At 36.2% G+C, this 21,922-nt stretch overlaps 1 protein-coding gene across 2 annotated transcripts in view; it reads left to right on the top strand.

Annotated features, from left to right (window-relative positions):
* The first annotated feature begins 7,260 nt into the window (after window positions 1–7,260).
* chrm2a (cholinergic receptor, muscarinic 2a) overlaps window positions 7,261–21,922 on the top strand; it is a 202,434-nt gene continuing 187,772 nt past the window's right edge. Inside the window, exons 1-2 of one of the 2 annotated variants that reach the window (XM_088646915.1) lie at window positions 7,261–7,502; window positions 8,570–8,837. The gene's annotated coding sequence lies outside the window, so the exon portion shown is untranslated. Of the gene's footprint in view, window positions 7,503–8,037; window positions 8,838–21,922 lie in introns of those variants that run through there. The other variant, XM_088646916.1, reaches the window with a different exon arrangement.

Raw genomic sequence — 21,922 nt, 5'->3', positions numbered from 1 at the left:
ATCAGAGGGGAGTGGGTTTTGCAACAGACTAATCACTCACAGATGCTGTATTAGCTTAGGAACTCCCATTCCCATAAAATTCACTGGGTAACTTCATGGCATCTACGTTATGGAATCTCTGTGCTGTCTGACTGTGTTGACATCTAACAGATCCCAACCAGGGCTAGTGCTTCGCTAGTTGTCTGTTGTCACCATTGCATATGCAAAAGAAATGTACACAGCTTAACTTTTCTGATGTAACACTGGATCCTGCAATAGGGGGGAGCTGGGTGTGTTGATTCTTGAAGAAACACAAACCAAAAGCTATTTATGCTGTAAAGCAAGATACATGGCTTTAGAGTACTTTGCAACCATATTTGTTTTCTTCATGTCACTTTGAACTGTAATGAAAAATGAAACTGATTGTTTAGAAAATTGCCACTAGGTCAGCTAGAGAGACAAATTTTAACAAAAAATGTTCTTTTCAGTTTAAGTTCTGACACAATCCCAAAACACATTCTTTAATATTCCCACAGATGCTGCATTAGCTTAGGAACCTCAATTCACATAAAATCTACAGAGTGACTTTCTGGCAACATCTTGGTCACAAGTCCCTATGTTGTCTGGCTGTGGTAACATCCTGCAGTTCCTTCCCAGCCCTGACCCCTTCACCAGAGAGCAGAAGGAATTTACAGATTTACAGATGTATCTTTTGATGACACATATTATTGCTCAGATAGAGTAGTTTACGTCAGACTTGCTGTCTGGCTGTTGGAAGCCAATGATGGGATAGAGGCCCACCAATGTGAACAGGGCCTGTTGCAAACTGTAAACTAAAAGTGTAAACACTAGAGGGTATCGCTTGGTCCCACAATAACAAAAAGGGGGAGGGGGAGGTAATTTAATGGGTCCATGTGTGATGGCCAGAAATGTGTTCCAGAATCTTTTCCTGAAAAAGTGGATATAGCAGTGGCAGACTGGTGGTGTGCACCAAGTCCAGACAAACAGTTATGGTGCCTAGTCTCATGTCCTGAAGAAAAGTGCAAGCTTGGAATTGTGGAACAACAAGAAGAATGCCTGGTGTCCCAATGTGCTCTAGAACCTGAGCCTGGGTACACTTTAGCAGATGTAGGTGACAGCACCCAAGTTCTAGGCTGCTGGAGTATAGGTCCTCAAATCTAGTGACCACTAGGGAGATTTGTGATGAAGAAAGTCCTGAAGCAACAGAACTCAAAATGCAACTAGACCTTTAGGTTCACCCTAAACATTTACCTGTAGACCTAAACTGGACTTTTTTTTGCAGACTCTGAAATTAACACTATGGGCTCTCCATGGTGGTGTGGGGGCTTCATCCTGCAGGCTTGATAGAGGACTGGAGAAAAAAAAGGCAATGAAGACTTCTAGGCGTCTAGACTAGAAGGCAGTATAGTGTAACAGATACAACCCGGTTGCAGAAGGTTCAGAAAATGGAGCGTTCGCTAGTTCTGATTTGTAATATTCACATTTTTACGTTGTCTTTTGTGTTAATGAAGTGGTGCACGTGTCGCTTTATTTTATTCAAGTCTTTGTCCTGTTGCGTGTTTTATCCTCAGAACGCTCTGGTATTTGTGTATCAATGATTAGGCTAGATGCAGAGAAAAAATAACGTCTTTTACTTTTGAGGCTGCTTCGAATTGTATCGCATTGTTCAATTCACAACCTGCAGAGAGCAATCCGTGATGTTCAGATCTGTTCAGATATTGTTGATATGTTTTTAAGGATTCCTCGGTGCCAAGATAACGTCTCGTCAGCTATAATCTAAAACATTAAGTCAGATAAAAACGTATGCTTGTGTAATTATTAAACTAGACACCCTACGGACTACGGACTTGCCTGCTAGAACGAAATGATAGGGTAGGGTAGAAGTGAATGATATTTATATAGTACTGCAGTAACCAGAAACCAAAAATAATGTTGTAAAAGGAACTGTGCAGTCGTTGAATATCTGGCGAAAGATTAAAATCCTTTAATCATCACTTCTCTGTTGATATTTAAAAATGATCAACTGTCGGTCGTCCTTTTATTTACTCAGCGTTTTCTCCCTCTCTCTTCTCATTTCTGTTTATTGTATTCATATCCACTCGCCTCCTAACCACTGTACTAACAGACATACTGTATGTGGGTCCGCAACTCGGCCCCTCAAACTCCCCACAATTGAGCTGATGGCAGCTGTTCGTGGTCCTGAAATACCGTGATAGGAAAAAAACTAAAGCAGACTGATGCTCATATAAAAAACTGATGTCGGGCCTTGTTTTGGATATAATATCAATCATATAATGGTTTGATATGTTTCTAACGCTTGAATATGATATATCCGGTTAGTTGGTCGTTCATTAATATTAGCTGAAACAGTCCTACTCACAGAATATACCATCGCATTTCCAACAGTTGTTTATACAGATCGTTTTCGTGGTGAGCACTGATGAAGTATTTTTCTCCCTCTCTAAGACAATACCGAAATATGACATTCAACAATTTTATAAAACTTTAAAATGCATTTTCACATATTAGTATTGAACGCAGATACTTGATGTGTCGAATTCCTCGCCTCCAGGTTTCAAAACCCGATTCAAATTATTACTATGCTTAGAATCCACACTGAATAACCTAGTGAGGGAGGTGGAAGAATGGGAAAACGTTGTGCTAGAGTATGCGTTTCGATTTCCCCATCAGGCTCCGAATAAATCATTGCGATCTAAGTGAGGCTGAAAGCAAACCTTCATTTGTGCGATTGAAGTGCAATACAGTACTTGGAGTCACCAATCCCGCAAGTACTACCTTCCTTTCAGAGGAACGCCACACTGCATTCCCTGCTTATTCCAGAAATCACACCATTTGAAAACCGTTCAATCTTTATTCTTGGCTGTGTGGGAAAATACAGCAGCAGTTATCTACCTCCCCAAGGCTTCACACAACAAACATGACCGTAGATGGGTATCAATTTAATGAACCGAAGTGATTGCATGTATGCAAAGGACAAAAAAGTGAAGGAAGCTGGACCATATAAACTCTAAGCAGGTAACATATTTGCAAACTATGCGTGGTTTTTTTTTTACCGTTTTCATTTAATGTTTTTAATATTCTACAATGCATAATTGTTGACTATACTTTTCGAATCTAAATACAAATGACCCGTAAAAAAGCTGATATCTGTTTGATATTTAATTGAACAAAAATTACAATTTCGTGCATGTAACAGGTACAGTACACATCTCTAGATATCGTGGGTGGTTTGAGCTCTCTATAACGACAAAAACATTCGGGCATAGAGGAGATTGTAATGCCAAGAAAATCAATATGAATTAAAATTCAGCTGGGAGCAAGAGACACAATAGTACGTATTTACATGTTTACCGTGTTGGTCTCTTGCTAAGTACTCAAATTTACCTGCATTCTTCTTTTGTATGCAAAGTTATTTATTGGCAAATAAAATTACTTTATCATGAACAGAATGAAGGTGCATCATTGTCACGTATGACATAACAATTTTATTAATTAAAAGTAAGCTAACTTTATATTTCTATATTTTAAGATATAAAAAGCACAGGAGTGCTGTATCTTGAAGGATTTCAATTATGTCTTCTAAAGGCATATAGATTCAAATGTTTATTTGGTTTGTTTTTTTTCAATATTTTAACTAACTTTTGCTACTAAATAAGTAAACAGAAGTCACCATCTGATCTTGTATAACCGTAAGCTCTGCTTTTTACATGATAAACACGTATACTTACCGATTAACTGTTCAAACATGTCGAATCGTAGAGGAAACCTGAAGAGTTTCAGACCTATTGTATATTTTCTTTCTGTGGAGAATATTAGTCACCACTGTGGGTGATGCTGTAGCTTCCTTTCGACGCTGTAGGTGGAAAGTGAAAATAATAATAAATCAAATAGATAGTCTGAATTAATATTGCTTGCTTGACCTGCAAAGGAAATGAAGGTGGCCACAGGAACGAATTGTTTTGCGGTTACCTACAGACACCAATGAGTTTCTGCTGCTGTGGTTGTTTTGATATAAGGGTTTGTGTGGGGAAAAAACACCCTTTGACGTCCATTTGCTGTTATTGTCAAATTAACTTAAAGAGTTTGATCTTTCCTGTGATATCCCATTTTGAGCAGATGCAGGTGTTTTATTATTCAATGAAATTGGGAACAATAGCAAGACCATTGTGGGACATTTTGCTTCCAATTTACTGTATAGCACTTAAAAATAACAAAATACTTGGTTCCCATGAAATTCACAGGAAGCAGAAAATAAACTAAATTCCATCCACTCCCTTAGGATGCCACCATGTTAGGGCAACGATGGGGAATAAAACATAACCGCTGAAACAATTTCAAAAGGTATTAACAAAGTATTGAACAGCAAGCAGATAATGGAGCAGGTTTGGTAGCTTTCTTAGCTGGTCATTTTCACATCAGAGATACAAAGTATTCCCAATTATTAAAAAACAACACCATTAAATATTGTTAATTAAACAAAACCTAAATGGAAAAAATGAATTTTTGAAAAAATATATCATGCATGGAGAAACCAATCTCTTGGACTAGTTTTCAGATATTGCAATGAAACTTGTGGTTTTGCTGAACATATTGTATGTTTTTTTATTGCACTGACTAAAAATACTGTGGTTGATGCTTTTTCCTAATGTTTTTATTTATTTGTGTCCTGATATGTTTTAAATTAACCTTAAATATACATATTAACCTTAAATACAATAAATATAATGTATCGTATTTAAAACGATATCAAGATAAAGACTAAATGTCAGCATTTTATCACACATTATTAATTATAATTACAGAACAATAATGAATGGGCTAATAAATATATGAAAATATGTCCCTTGCAGGCAGGATAAAATGTATCTTCATTTTTAATTAAACACTTCTAACTAATGCTGAAAAGACAAGAAAGGAAACACAACGTTTTGCCTGTGGAGCCTTCTTCGGGTGTCACACACTTCTTTGGGTGTGTTTCCTTTCTTCTCTTTTCAACATTTAATAAACCTTTTACTTGTTTCTTCGTAGCCCATGCATGCTGATGCAGATACCTACATGAACTACATCTAACTAATGTCCAGTTTGTAAAGACAGCTCTTCAATGTGACAGCATTTCATAGTTTATGATGATACCAGTGCAACTGAAGTATTTGGAGAAAAGTCACACAACTGTTCTTTGTTTTTCCATCACTGGACATGAACTCAGTTGTACGTTGTGGGATTATCCTCAACTGATGTCTTAAAAAGGTTCTCAATAAAAATGCAGTTGTGAATGGATTAAAATCTAGTTGCTTCTTTCAGAATACAGAAGAAAAATAAGAGATTCAATAGTTGGATTGCTAGAAAAAATCTCTTTATTGTAATGTGTTTTGAACCTTTCATTACAAATCAAATCATATGTGGCTAGAATTAAGTGATACTGCGAATATCTATCGATAGAAAGGTAGTACCCATATTATAAGCGATTGAAATTATGACTATAACTGATTGAACTGATTTTCCATTTTAGTGAGATGTTAATTTAGTAGGTAAATCTGCCATTTGTAAAATGTATCAAGAGGCCTTCCTTATGCTGGCATACTTAATTTTCAATCTGAAATAATGCAACCTAGACGATGTGTTTTCTGGATTAACTATTTCATAAATAGCAACCTTTAAATATTTATCAGAAAGTGGGAAGTAGGGTGGAGTTTACTTTTAAATGCTATAGAGTTCAATGTAAACTGCTCTTTTTCACCATGTAAGGTACCACACTACTGTGAGAGTCATATTGTTAGTATGTCAATAGTATTGTATTTTGACAGCAATAACTTTAGTTGTTTTGGATTATGGTATATATGCCAAGCACTACTACTACTACCTTAACTGGTATTGTTACTGCATTAACTAATACAATGATAACTGCACTTACAGTAAACTAAATATATTCCAATATTTTTTTTAATTTAGGTTTTAACAGCTTTATATATGTTAAATAGAAGGAAAGATTTTATTTATAAATCCCTATAAGAATTGTTCTTTGCAAATGTACTTATGTACACTTATGTACTTATGTACATTTTCTCAGTGTCAATAAGAATGGCTTATTTCTATCCAATACACATTCAGACAACTTATAAAGATTATGAAAAACAGATTTCATGACAGACATTCAAAATAATATTCAAGCAGTAATAGAGAAATGCTCAATGAAAAATATTGATTGAAGGGCCTGAAAAAAGATGTTCAACCACATTTTGAAGACGATTTCTTATGATTCTTCAAAAAACTCCTGGATAAGTTCTTGAAATCATTCAGATACTAACAAAAGGAGCTAAATGGCCTCCTGTCTTATGCAGTCTTTCTTATGTTCATACTATCTTATTTAGAAAATCTTATGACATGAAGGGATTCAGTTATTGGATCGCTAGAAAGAAGCTGTCAAGACAAAATGATTAGCTATGGTATAAAAAACCTCCCCAAACTCTCACTGTTCTTTTGAAAAAAAAAATAGTGTGTGGTTGGCTGAAATGGAATTATGCTGATTTGGAGACAATCATATGAAGAATTTACAGTAAATAGGGACATCTGCAGTTCACCTCGATAAATTAATTACTCTGCATGAAAGTTCATGGGTATACAGAAGCCAAAGTGTTGGAGAAAGCAACATAAAATACAAATACAATAAAATGCCACCAAGCTTCTGTCACAGATGCAGATTTCTGCCATACACAGCAAACACATAAAGTCCTCGCCATAAAGATTAAGTTTTGAAGCTTTAATTTTGAAGAAAATAATTATTTTATCAAGACTGCCTGAAGAAATAAATATGCAAAATATGTTTATATAAATCACTTTTTTTCTTGTACTATTCAAATGATCTAGGTTACCACTACAAAATGTAGAATACATTGGCAGAAATTGTAGCTGATATTTTATCTCAAACATAACTATTTCACCACAAAATCAAAACAGCAATTTATAGAAATAATTTCTGTTCACAGGTGGCGCTGTGGTTAGCTTTGCTATCTGCGTGGAGTTTGTCTGGTCTCCGTGTTCTCTTGGCTTTTCATTGGGTGCTCCGGTTTTCTCCCACTTGTCCAGAGACAATTAGGTTATTTGGCTTCTAGGAAATTGGCCCGGTTACGAGTATGTGCATGCCAGTGTTTGTGTCTGTCTGTGCCCTGCGATGGACTGGCGTCCCCTCCAGTGTGTACCCCGCCTTGCGCCAGTTGCTTGTCGGTATAGACCGGCTCCACCACGCGTTGCTTTTCACTGCAGACGGAGGAAACTTTGAAATATTTGTTTCTCTTTAAAGAATACTTATTCTTTATTCACAGACCTTAAATGGAACATCGTTGTAATAGTTGTGTTTTACAGTTGTGTTTTTAGATGGAGTTTTAGTGAAATTAAACGTTTTTTTAACGTAAACGTAAAGTGTTGGCACCAATAACATTTGTTAGATTGTAAAGCTTCGCTGTGTATAATGATATGGTATTCAGGTAAGACGTGCAGACTGGTATATGCTATAGTGTTTGATGTCGCTAGCTTTTGATAAATAAGTATACATGCACACTAGTCTGCTTTATGTCGGTTCGAAATTAACTTGGAGAAATATCAGAAATCTGAAATTCTGAATTCAGTTTTGTGTCATTTCTATGGCAACTTACAGTATTTTGTTTAGCCACGGTCTAGTCAGTTCTTTTAATAAAATATAAAGACTGAAGTTATGGGCATTGGGCTATTACAAAATCTCGAGCCCTGAATTAACTATCTTTAGAGACATCGGTCTAATGATATATGCATTGTTATGTACTGTATTTAACATTACGTACTATACCATCTTGTGAGGAACCTCCATGATGGGGATCGTGTCGATTACGATAAATCAGACATCTTCTCCATTCATGTATTTTCAGGCAGCTCACGATAGTCGTGTGACCTTTATTTACACATTCCAAATGAGACCAAATGTCTGGGCTGCTATAATCTATAAAGCAGTCTTAAGTACAACAGATGTATGTAAGATGTCGTAATTGTCTTGCAGCAGGTCTTTAGAGATATACGTAGAACAAGTTACTCGGTACTGGAAAAAAAATCGTTCGAATTCAGAAAAGGAGTTTTTTTTTTGTGTTAATGAAGATTAAAAGAAAACAAATCCAGAAAGGAACGCGATATTTTTTCCTAAAGCCACCAAATCGGAAAGCAGTGTGAATGTTATTGGCCGACTGTCTTGGGCAGGCGAAAGCTGTCACACTGAAGGGAGGGAAATTGTGCCTTTTCTTTTCAGAATGTCCTCCTGTATGTTTCAGTACTGTGCTCAAGCGCAATAAGTAGGTTGATAGCTTTTATCATTTTTCGTTAACAAAAGAGGCAGGGAAAGTACATAAGGCTGCTATGCGTTTACACCGTGTATTGCAAACGTAACACATGTACTGTAGGTTATTCAAAATTTCTTGAAAGATACGGCGGAGACGGCTTTCAAGCACTCGCATTCTCAAACGTCGTCTTAAGCTTCTGCTTGATTTTTGTAGCACCTAGGTATTACATTTCTTAGAGTTTTTTTAAGGAAGGTGGGGGTAAGCGGGCAAGTCATTAATGTTGAACGCCGGCGTCGATGTGACAGCCAGACAACCACAACTTCGCATTAAAACCAGGTGCCTGATGATTTTGAAAGTCGTGAGGCTCAACCTCTCCATTGACAAGGCTGAACTGTGCCAGGTTACAGCTCCGCGGAAAAGGATCACGAGCACCTGAAGTACTGTACGCCTTCCCAAGTCCGGCATTTATTGCCAGTGTCCGCTGCTAGGATGCCCATATTTCTGCTACTTCTTCAGGTAAATTGTGCTTCCATTTCGTTTGCTTTTATTTCTCAATACTGTATAAGACACAGGTATTGGAATCATGGTTTTAAAATCGGTTTATGCCTTCGTGTTGAGTGAGTGTGGGTTTCGGGGAATGACGGACTTTTTCATGTATGTGGTAGCTGTTTTCGGTTGTTAACGGAATTCTGTGTATGGAAGAATACCTTACCTTAGGTTAAAGTGCTCCTGAATGACTAATAATAATAATAATAATAATAATAATAATAATAATAATAATAATAATAATAATTGTGCCTCCAGATATTGAAAATTAATTCTAGCTAGTAACTAGAGTTCACGTTTGCATTTTTCAGGGTTTATACTTTTTTAGTAACCTAACACTTGTGTATTACAGGCTTTGATACGAGTTGATACCTGCCTGTTATTTTATGCCATTTCAGCTTTACGCGGGAAAATAAAAAACAGTACTTCTTGTTACGTAAAACGTTCCCAATGTAGCGGAACTGTGTTGGTAGTGTCAGCGAATGCCTCAGATTCTGTTTGTTTAATGCTTTACCTTTTCGACGTTTTGGGAGATCTTGGAATTGCGGGGGAGGGCTATTGAAATGCTTTATTCATAGAATATCGATGTTACATTAAAGTACTAAACGCACTCTAACAGGAATCATTAAATCGTTGACCATGGCACTTGCATATATTAACTTGGTCACAGACATCGATTTCTGCAAGACACGCCAAGAGATTAAATTACTTATTTACGCGTATATTTATTGATGCATTCAATGCAGTTTCATACCGCATTTGCCCTTTACGTTAACCTCCACGAGGGCTACATAAAGCTTTTATGCCTCGGGAAAAGTAGAAGAGAAAAGCAATGTCTAAAAAAGAATTTGGTGCCGTTTGGTGACGCTTCTGGTCTGTACTTTCACAAGTGGTCGAAGAAAATGTGCACAAAAGGAAGAAAATATAAAGAGACATGATGTACAGTATGTGGTTTATTTTTTAGTCTGGCTACTAGGAAGCTCTCAGCAGAAGTTGCAAATTTAGAGGTTTAGTTAAGGAAAACAAAAATATCCATAGAAGCAGCTGCTTAAATCTATTGTACAGGGAAAACTGAAGTGCAATTAGTAGTTAGGTTTTCTAGTGATCCATGCGAGCATTGAGCTTGAGAAAGCAGAAGGTAGATGATATGATATACGTTCCCGAGTGAAACTCCCAGACCTTTCAAGCAACATGTTTCAGTCTCCGGATAGTTTTATTCTGTTTAAGCATATACGTCACGCATGCAAGTCGAAAAATTCTATACCACGCTGTTGCCACGTGGTGCTGTTTCACAACTTCAATCTTCAGTATAAATTTACAGAGCCCCGTGACCTGAACCGAGTTCGATTTTTCAAACTGGAATTAAAACAGTGGATATAGCTGTTTTAATGTATATAGCTGTTTTAATTTAACCGTTTAAAAGCTAACAAGCTTTAAGCCTTACCTATTGGATAAGAAGGTGGTCAAGCTAGGGGTTCACTAAGTTGTATCGGACACAGTATTTTAAGAATTGCGAAAGTAATCCAATAATGACCGAAAGGTACTTAAAAGAAGTCACTGATTAGCTCGGAAGTCCTTGCTGCCCAACTAAACCTTTTATAAATTGTGATTAATGTGCATTTAATTAAATTTGTCAATTTATTGCACATGCTATGGGAACTGCAAATTAATTACATCACAAATAATTACAAAATGTTTCTTATTTTGTCAGTATTTCAAAATTAGTCCGGTTTTATTTACATTTACTATGGACCCATCTATATTTTTTCCAAAGTGGACATATTTATAACACATATACAATCATTTTCTGAAAAGTAGCATACAGTGCATGCAAATAATATTTGTTGTGAAGTTCCTGGACCTTTTGCCGTGATGCTAATAAGTAAAAGTCCTGAATCCCATAGCTCCAGTGTCTACTACAAATAGCCAAGAGTTTTAAAATTCTTGAGAGCTCAGTTTCTTTTCTGCAGCCTGTTAAGGTACTTGTTAAACTGGATCATGGCCTAGTTATTCATGGGAAAAGGCAGATTCCAGACAAGTACATCAGTCTGTAAACAATCCATTTTTAGATCTTCTGCTAAAAAGACTTGGTGACAAAGGAAACCCAGCTCACACACTCCTATGATATATATATACTGTATAATGCAATATCACTATGCAAGGAACACAATTACATCTACTGTATGAACTGCAGTACTGTATTGAAATTGTTATATTTGTTTGCCAAATAAAATTATTCATTTAGCAGTCATAAACCAAGCAACTTTTGTAGTGCATGGATGTGTACATCTGTGAACCTCTCTTTTGGCAAAAGATAAAAGGAATATATAGAGGGCTAATTTAGCAGAGCATTGTCAGTCTTCAGACAAAGCTGGAATTCAATTCAATATGAGCCACTTCTTTAATCCTTTCATTAATTCATTTTAAAAAACATGGTGCTTATTCATGCTGTAATCATTTCTGTCAGGAGTAAGTGGGATAACAGTGGCCTCTATTTTGCGTAGAACATGGTGCGCCTTAGGAATACAATTTTCCTTTACTGTATATCAAAGGTGCTCAGTTCAGTTCAACATCACTTTAACCCTTCACAATTTCTTGCATTAAGGATTATGGTTTTGCATACCCCATCTTGCTCTCCATGAGACACAGACAGGGAGAGAGCCTGGAGTCAGAGCACAGGGTCTGCCATTGGATGGTAGTCCTGGAGCAGTTAGGGTTAAGGGCCTTGCTCAGGAGCCTAATAGAGTAGGATTCCTCTGCCAGCTGTGGGATTTGAACCAACAACCTTCCAGCCATAGGTGTAGATCCTTAGCCACAGAGCCACCGCTCTGCCCCGGATGGACCTTTAAATGGACTTTCAAGAGGAGCCGGGGTGGAGCTTTGTTTAGTGTCATAACCTGATACTTATGGAGTAGCAGTTTGTCTTGAATTTGCAATATAACCTTTTCTGGGTGCTGTAACACAGCTTGGTTTATTATAAGCTTGATATTCTTAAAACTGTCTGTAGGGAATTCCCTGGAGAAAGTGCAATTTGTTGTTTTTGTTGAATGCTTTGCCTTGTCACACTTTTCTTTTTACACTTCAGTAAACAGACACCTTTTTGTTCTTTATTTTTGTGCATGGTCTATTTTTATGACTTCTGTGACCACCCCTGGACTGACTGCCAGATGGTTTAGTCACACCCCATCATTCATTCTGATATCCTACAGGATGTTTCTTAACTCTATATATAATATATAAAGTTAAAGCCAATATACAACCTTGATAACTCCATTAAATAAACAAGTTAAATGTCAGTTTTTGTAATCTTGTAGTCAACAAAAGCTAAGCTGAATAAATCAACAAGTCCATTAACAGAATGGCTATAAGCTGCTTTACAAGATAAGATACTGTCCCTATATTTATTGGCATCAAATCTCACTTTTGTCTTGTTTATATGATGTTTTTTGTTTGTGTCTTGCTTTTTTATTCAGAAACACACTGCCTTGCAAATGTATTCAGCCCCTTCCTATGATGTTCCAATTTATGAATTTACAAAGTAATGTATACACATTTTTTAACTTCAAAACCTGCATGCTCAATCGGAAGACCTCTAAGTGTAAGATAGGTTACAGTACATATCAGCAAAATCTATGAGAGAAAAAAAAAATAAAAATGTTGAATGAATGCAGTATTCAGGAAAGTAAACTATATTTGGTAGAAGCTGTTTTGGGAGCGATAACAGTTACAAGTCTTTTTCGTTAAGTCTCTGCCAACTTAACACACTGGCATGGTACAAGTTTGCCCATTCTTCTTTGCAGTTGTCCTCAAGCTCACTCAAGGTGCTTGGGAAATGCCTATAGTTAGCAGCTTTCAAATCTTTCCACAGATTCTCAATAGAATTTAAGTCAGGACTTTGACTGGGCCACTTATGGACATTCTCTTTCTTATTCTCTATCCACTTCAGTGTAGCTTTTGCCTTCTGCTTTGGATCATTGTCCTGCTGAAAGGAGACTTTTAACCCCAGTTTTAAGTGTTAAGCAGACTGTAGCACATTTTGCTGTAGTATTAAGTTAGTTTATCCTAACTAGCTTTCCAGAATCATCTGCACAGCATGATGCTGCCACCATAAGTTATGGCTTCCCCCTTTGCCATATAGGCTAGTTTTGTGAAGTGTTCTGCATGTCATTAACTAATGCACATTTTTTTCTCATCTCATACATTGAACTCTTTATCTCTTTTAAAGTTGTCTTTGGCCTCCTCCTTGTCTTGTTGCTCAGTTTGTAGGGACAGCCTGATCCAGGCACTGTCTGTGTGGTATGATGCTCCTTCCATTTCTGTATGATTGACTTGACTATGCTCACAGGAATATTCTCTTGTGCTTTTCAATGATTTTATCCCTGACTTGCTTATCACACATAACCATATCAGCACTGTAATCATAAAAAGCTATGAAAACAATATGTTGCCATATCTGGTTCAGGAAGTGTGAAGCAAATGTTATCAAAAATGAACACTGCACTTTTAAAACATAATTTGATAATATAATCAAAATATATGTTATATATAATATAATGCGATTTTATCAATTTAATACCAAAGAAAAAATATTGACACTTGCCAAATCAGTTTTGATTATACAGTAGGAATATTAACAGCAGAACTTGGAACATACAGATGCAGCCATTCAAAACGAGCCAGGTATGCTGCGGTACAACGTGGTGGGTACGTCGCAATGAAACGGGTCAATTTGCATCATACTGCGCTGTACAGCATGCAAATTAGATTATGTTAATAGTATCTGGAGTCACTTTGTAAAACCACCAGGTGGAGCTAATAAAGTTTAACCTCTCATGTACAGCATTTGAGCTGTCACCAGAAAACAGTCAGTTTTGAATCCTGATCACTGCTGAGGGACAATCTTTATTCAATTAAGAATTTAAGTTGTATACTCTTTAGACTTTTAAATTTAAACTGTGTATTACAGCATTTTAATCATTATACATTAAAAAGTTGGTATATTGTATGAAAGCAAGATTGCTCAGTTGGACAAAACTACACAGCCTACCACCTTTATCATAAATATTTTAATTATGCAGAAATATTTTATGCATCAAAGTCTTTACCAAAGATATTACTAATAGTATTAATAATGAATGACCTTGGACAAGCTGTAAACTCAAAGTATTACCCTGGTCCACATTCTTTGTAGCCTTCTTTGTAAACAAAAATACTTAATTTTTTCATTGAATAAAAGTAACACCACAGCATTTCATTGATCTGATCACGAATTCGTTTCCGATCATACAAAGTAAGTCTTGAGAATCTCCGATTCACCATGCCTTTCACATGCTCATAAAATATATTAATTTAGGAACATAAACATATTACTGTATGTAAACTGTACTGTATATGGCTGGTCTTGGTATTTTAAAGAAAAAATACACATCAGTATTCCATTTCTCCCTAAACATTTTAAGCATCAAAGTGGTTATTTCAAAACGTTTTTACGTGCTCCTTCTGACCATATTGCTGTACGTTTATATACTTTGTGAAAATTGATCGTTTTAAACCTTTTCTACGAATACGCTCGTTATTGGATTAAACAAAAGCATACTTATTTAGGGAATATAATATGGATTCACATATCTAAATAAATTAATAACGGTATAACTATATTCATGTACTGTTTCACAAACAGTAGTATAAGACTTTCCATTGATATGTGTGTTGCTGTTTCAGTACAGCTTATCTAACTTGCCTTGGTGGTGGGATAGCTTAAACAACTGACTTATAGCCTTGAGGCCAGATGTTCAAACCCAGTTATTACCATGAGTTTTCTTTTAAGAAATAAACATTTATTTGAAAAACTAAAATAGCAAATATTATTTTTTTCTATTTCTAAATATCACAACATGTTCTGTATGTACAGAGTTGTACCACAGGGTGCAAATCCACATGAGCCTGAAAGCCCTACATTAATGTTGTCCATTCACGTAGTGCTGCACAGTTTTTGCATCTCTCTCTCTCTCTCTCTCTCTCTCTCTCTCTCTCTCTCTCTCTCTCTCTCTCTCTCTCTCTCTCTCTCTCTCTCTCTCTCTCTGCTAGCTGTGCCAAATTTCACTTCACAAAGTCTGAGTCTCTGTGTCTACATTGTAAACAAACTGGTTTCACAGGTATTTTTTAAGTGTATATAGTTTTATGTACAGGCTGTGAAAAGTTTCAGAAGTAGAGGTCTTTAAAAGTAGGCTGGGCAAACGAATTTTTTAATACTTAAAAAATAAATAAAAAACGAGATATAATGATGTGGTCCTGCTTAGACATTGCACGACTTTAAAAGCTATAAAACCAGGTTTTGATAGTTAATAACCAATTTTTATGCGCGAAAAACGGGTGATTTTTCTTCCTCGTGATCAGCTTAGAATCTCTGTGTACGCTGTAAGGTTTTTTCTTCTTAATTAAATGTTTAAAATACACAATTTTCATAAAAATAACACGTTTCGAATAGAAAAAATCATATTCTGTTGTCTTCCTGGGATGTAGAACAGATCAGCAGGTCTTGTTTCCCCAATCAGAGGCTCTGAAAACAGCATGCCGCCCACTCCGCAGTGTCAGAGGGGGAGGTGGCACCGAGAGGGAGGAAACGCGGAGCTCAGTAATTCACAATTGCTGTAAAGCACCAATTGCGTTTGCATTCATAACTTAGTGTTTAAAATTAAACAACGTAAATCATTTTCTTTGACTTCTAAGTCCCTTAATTATCATTAAGCACAGGTTTCATTTTTGACACCATCGTTAGACAAAGCAGGAACTTATTGTACTTTTTAATGACTTTATACATGGAAAGATTACAGATTTTAATTGTCTTTAATTTTGTTATACATTTTAGAAAAGTTTCATCTATGCATACACCACAAAACTATTCTCGATTGTATTTCTGAATGCTACAGTATGTATAAAAAAAACTTGCAGCTTACGTAACGATTCTAAGGTGATCATGAGGAAGTGTATTGCATGTCTAATGGTCTAACCCCATTTTCCCCATTTTGATTAAAATCGCAAACTCATGTTTAATTAAATGCCTTTATTGATTCACAATCTGACAATGCAATGTAAATCATTATCTTTGCATTCTAAGTCCCTTAATTCACTTTAAGCATAGCTTTCTCAATATTTAGATTTAGTTTTCGTACCATCGTTAAACAAAGCAGGAGCGTATACTACTTCCTCATGGGATCAAACGTGGAAAGATTAGAGTGTAATCTTGAAATAAAGTTTTTTTTTAAAATAAATTTGAGAAAAGTGTTATTTATAAAAAAAAGTTGCATTTAATACCACTCTCTATTAAAGCTCAGATCAAAGATAAAACAGCAATATCTCATACACATGGACTGATCTGTGATCTGTGATGTGGTTGAGTGTGAATTGTGGCGCTCTAGCAGGCTAGCTTGTGTCTGTGTGGTTCGGGCCGGCTGGCTGCGCCAAAAAATAAAAACCGGTTTAACAACTCTTAAGCATACTGTAGTTTTTGGTAGACCATTAGCCATGCAATACACTTCCTCGTGATCATCTTAGAATCTTTGAGTAAGCTGCAAGTTTTGTTTAATTTTGAATTATACATTTTAAACACTTTAATTTTGAAAACGCAACACACATTCCGTTCAGAATCACATTCTCCTGTCTTCCCGTTGTGTTAAATGAATTAGCAGGTGATTGAGATAACAATGCGGTGCGCACACTGGGGTAAAGCTAGCTTGAAGTTCGAAAATGATTATGGTACGCCTGTAGCTTTTTCACGAAACCTAGAGTTACGAAAACACTTTTAAAGACTTGTGAAAATATTCACAGCCTCCACATAAATCACTATCAGTGAGCTAATTCTCTTTTTTTAAACCTCCAGTTTTTCATCAATGTGTTATTACGCACTAACTGGAACCCGGGGGGGACTGCTGTGTACACATGTTCACAATGTGAGAAATACTGCTCAATAAGGCTTAGTGCAAAAAACCCATATATCACCAAAGGAAGTATAACAGCGCAGCCTCCAATTACCCAGACTGTAAGCACAGGAATAAAGCTTTGTTTGATTTCTGAATCTTTCTTTATGTCATGTTTTCATTCAGGTAAGGGTCAACTATATACACAATACTGCTGACAGCAGGAAAATTCCTATACTTTACTTAGCAGCGTCTTAAAACCAGCACCTATGGTGTTCAAACCAATTTATTTTTATACAAAAGACTGACACAGCTTTGCGTTGTGAATGTGTTTTTCTAAGAAAACATTTGTCAGTGGGGGGAAGGTGGACTGTCTTTCATTGGAAGACTTGCCCTGTTCTACTTTGAAAATACCTGTGAAACTGATTTGTTTACATACAATGTAGATACAGAGATTCAGACTTTGTGGAGTGAAATTCGGCACAGTCAGTACTCCTGCAGAGAGAGAGATGCGAAAACGGTACTGCTGTGTACATACAGTCGGAACATGTTGTGATATTTAGAAAAATAAAAAATGCCTATATTTGCTATTTTAGTTTTTCAAAGAAATGTTTGTAAAAAAAAAACTCCAGGTGACAGCTGGGTTTGAACACTCAACCTGATGGTTATAAGTTAGTCACTTAAACTATCATGCCACCAAGGAAGTCGTGTAACATGTATTGAAACAGCAATACACATATCAATGGAAAGTCTTATACTACTGTTTGTGCAACAGTTCATGAATATAGTTATACCGTTATTAATTTATTTAGATACGCGAATCCATATTATATTACCTATTAATTCAATTCTAAAAGTATGCTTTTGTATAATCCGATAAGGAGCGTATTTGCAGAAAAGGTTAAAACGATCAATTTTCACAAAGTATAGAAACGTACAGCAGTATGGTCAGAAGGAGCACATAAAAATGTTTAGAAGTAACCACATGTAAGACTTTGATGCTTAAAATGTTTAGGGACAAATGGAATACTGGTGTGTATTTTTTCTTTAAAATACCAATACCAGCAATATACAGTTTACATAATATGTTTATGTTCCTAAATTAATATCGTTTATGACCTTCAGATGCGTTATGCTCCTATTCTTTTTATGCTCAGCTACTAAAATTTCCCTTTAGTGGTAAAATTCCATATAAATATTCAATACTAAGCAGATTAAAATGTGCACATTGAAGAGATTAAATGATTAAATCTTTTCACTACCGACCAATGCACCACAAGTGCTCTTGTCAGTCATTTTGGCCAGTCAATCATGTACCATGATTTGTGGGTAGATGCATGCGGTACAGGTTTGAATGGCTGCATCTGTATGAGCCTACCAATTAAGTTTCTGAAATTAATTTAGATAATCTCCTCTCTTTCTCTGGAGAGTGAAAGCTCATGTACACAACTTTCAAAAGCTTAAATAATGATATTTCATTTCAAGCTGACATGATCACCAAATAGGATTTCTGTAACTCAGATTTTAGAACTGCAACCTGTGAAGATCAAAGTGATTTTTATCAAAAAAAATTATGATAAACATATCTGTGAAATTTCAAGAAAAAATGACATGGCTTTAGAAATTAATCTGAAATATTTTAATTTAGACTCCTTGGTCCTGATAGTTAATGCCTCAAGTGGTCATGATTAGCTATTAATTATGAATATTATAGCTGTTTACAAAAATTGTACTTGTTCTGTAATGCAAAACCTTATCTTGTTCTTTACTCCTGTGTTATAATAGCTTTGACGGATTTTTTCAAAAGCACAGTTTTGTACTGAGTTCTAAATATTGGGAACTGAATGAAATAACTTGCTGGGCCTCTGTGAGCAGCAAGAGTTGCTTCAGTAAGACGTGGAATGTATTAGGCAAGCTTCTGAAGTATCTGTGACACACTCCTGTCACATTCTTCAGGTGTATTTGTTTTCAGATGAGTAATGGTTGGTATAGAATTACAACAACATTACAATAACAAATGAGAGGAGACCAGTTTACCCATATTGCTCATTTGGAACTTTACTATCTAAGTAAATGTAAAATTTCCTTTAGCGATTTCATGATGGAACCTATACAGTAGGTTGGGTCTCAGCTACTTGGCTCAGAAACCTGTTTCAGAAACCAGAAACTTTTTATGTAAAAAAGCATTCCTGTTCTCTTTCCTAAACACATCCCTTTTCAGATTCCAGTTTTGATTCCAATCTCTTGTTTTACAGCTGGTAAAAATAACCCCTTGGGATTTTTACAAACATTTAACCTGACCATTAATGACAATCCTGTTTGACCAGTAATGCTTCTTGTTGCTCTTTTTTGAACTATTCCTAGCGGTATAATATATTTTTGTCATATGCTGACCAAAACTGGGCATGATGTACTAAACAATGTCTTACAAGTGCATTGAACAACTTGAAAAGAATTCCTTTATTTAAATTCCACTTTTTTGTGATTTAACACAGCATTTTGTCTGCTTTTTATTGCTCACATGATGGTGTCTTGATGAGGATATTGTTAGAAAAGGTGGTGGGGGGGGTTAAATTAAAATGTGCCTCAGGCACCTGAGAAATGGCACATAGGTTTTTTATACTGTATTCTCTGACATAGTTCTGGTGAAAGTTTAATAAATCAAAGTCAAACTTGGACAGACAAATGTATTAACAATAAACAAGAAACACATAACAAGACAGTTACTCTTCAACACATGCTATACAAGTCTGTATGTTTCAAAGGCCTATATTTTACAAATTCAGACACCCATTTCTCTAGCCCTGTAACCCAAAGGCACTTTACATCTCCTTAAGGCAAAAAAGAGAAACCTAATAAATACAGATGCAGCCATTCAAAGTGCGCGGTACAGACACGTACCGGAGGTAATTGGCTACGGCCTCACGTATCGTGACGTGGTCCGTTGGTCAGTCGTAGAAAGATTGTCTTTACTGTGCCCGTTTTAGTATTGAATATTTATATGGAATTTTAACCACTGAAGGGAAATCTTAGTAGCTGAGCATAAAAAGAGTAGGAGCATACCGTAACGCGTGTGAAGGCCATAAACGATATTAATTTTGGAACATAAACATACAGTATATGGCTGGTCTCGGTAAAAAGAAAAAATACACACCAGTATTCCATTTCTCCCTAAATATTTTAAGCATCGAAGTCTTTAACTAACGTGATACCGGAGTCAACAAGCATACTTTTAGAACTTGATTAAAAGGGAATATAATATGGAAGCGCGTATCTAAAGAAATTAATAACGATATAATTATATTCATGTACCGCAACACAAGAATAGTACACGCTGTACGATGTCTGTTGAGAATGTTTGTAGGGCTTTTTCAACATTCCTCATGTGACCTTGCTGGTGGTGCTGTGGGTTAGGTTCCTGACTCCCCCATCACATGTTGTGTGTTCGAATCCAGCCAAAGCCATGACTTTCTTTTTAACAAACATTTCTTTGAAAAAATAAAACGTTTCCCTGGGTCAGAGATTAAATAAAACTTCACTCGCACCAAACAAATTACCACACACTGAACACTGAACATGTTAACCCAAATATGTCTCACAATACTTTTATGGTACATTACTTTGCTAAAATGTATTTAAAAATAAAAATGATTACAAACACCAGCAGAGAGAGAGACACACACACAGTTCTTCGTTGTCAAAAAGTAATTGTTTTTTACTTTGTCAGCACCCAGACAAACGCAAACATGATATTAATTAAATGCTTTTATTCATTCTTAATCGATCTCACAAGTTGTCATCTGCTGTTGAAGCTCTGTGAGACTAGACTCACACATGGCTAGACTTGACTCGGCTCTGGCTTATCCATCTATACCGATGCACTGCAAGTACAACCCCCCTCTCTGCGGGAGTGCTGGCTGTGACGGATTAAACCGGTTTCACAGGTATTTTCAAAGTAGAAGGGGGTGAGATTTCCAGCGAAAGACACCTCCCCCCCTCCAAAACCCAGTAAGTACAGTACTTACTAGTCAAGAAAGCTAGGCTCCTCAATGAAATCACTTTAACATGCTAATGCATTGGTGTAACAGTCCAGGCGTGGCAAGCTTCTAATGTCTCCCGACTACGGCGAAAGGAACCCTTCTTTCATTGTAAGACAATGAACATATTCTACCTGTACATGAGAAGATAATGCTGGCGCGTGGGCGCGGTGGGGTGCTGTACCAGCTATCAAAAAAAAAGTTGTTGTTTTTTTTAAGTCAATTGAGTGTCCATAATATTGCAGTAAGTGAAAAGACCACGGGCATTCTTCCTCCCCCTACATTCTCAGAGTAGAATAGAATTTATTATTAGCACAATTTATTACAGTGCTAAATTTAATATTATTGATTACTAATAATTTATGCTAACACCTAGCTTTCTTAACTAGTAAGTACTGTACTTACGCTGGAAATCTCGCCCCCTTCTACCTTGAACTCCCCCCTGTGTATTGTCCATTTAGGGCAAGCGAGAGACAGTGTGCTGTCCTTTGACAAAACAAGGCTCGCCAGATAATGTGAATCGAAACCTGTTTTTCTAGCTTTTAAAGTCGTGCGATATGTAAGCAGGAACACATAATTATATCTTACATATGAAAAATACATAATATAGCTCCCAAACAAACGCAAAAGTGTTTTTAATAAAATGCTTTTATTCACTCGTAATCTGACAATTTCAGGAAGACTAAGGAAGGACTAAGAAAATTGTCATCTGTTGTTGAAGCTCTGTGAGCTCGGTGACTTTGAGACCACTTGTTATCCCAAGTTGTTTGAATCGCCACAATTCAAATAGAGAAAAAAGAGCTGACTGACAAGATTTAAGATGTGGCTGTCAATATTATTAAAAAAAACACGTTGCCCGAAGTTAGCTGCATTGCTTGAAAAATAATTTTCGAGAGACTGGATAAGTAATTCAAGTGTTTTTTTAACTTCCTGAAAAACAAGTAATAATTTAACAATATAATCAATAATTATGATATGTCGCTGTTGTGAATGTCTGTGGAGTGTATCTTATTTGCCTGTCTGTCCTGGCTGTGTTCTCTCGCTCTCCCTCCCCCCCCACCCCGCTCTCTCTCAATTCAATTAAATTCAAGGTGCTTTATTA

The sequence above is a fragment of the Lepisosteus platostomus genome, chromosome 9 (genome assembly GCF_059453375.1).
Source record: "Lepisosteus platostomus isolate fLepPlt1 chromosome 9, fLepPlt1.hap1, whole genome shotgun sequence".
NCBI lineage: Eukaryota > Metazoa > Chordata > Actinopteri > Semionotiformes > Lepisosteidae > Lepisosteus > Lepisosteus platostomus.
Note: the sequence above shows the minus strand (reverse complement) of the source record. Positions and strands in the feature narration are given on the sequence as shown.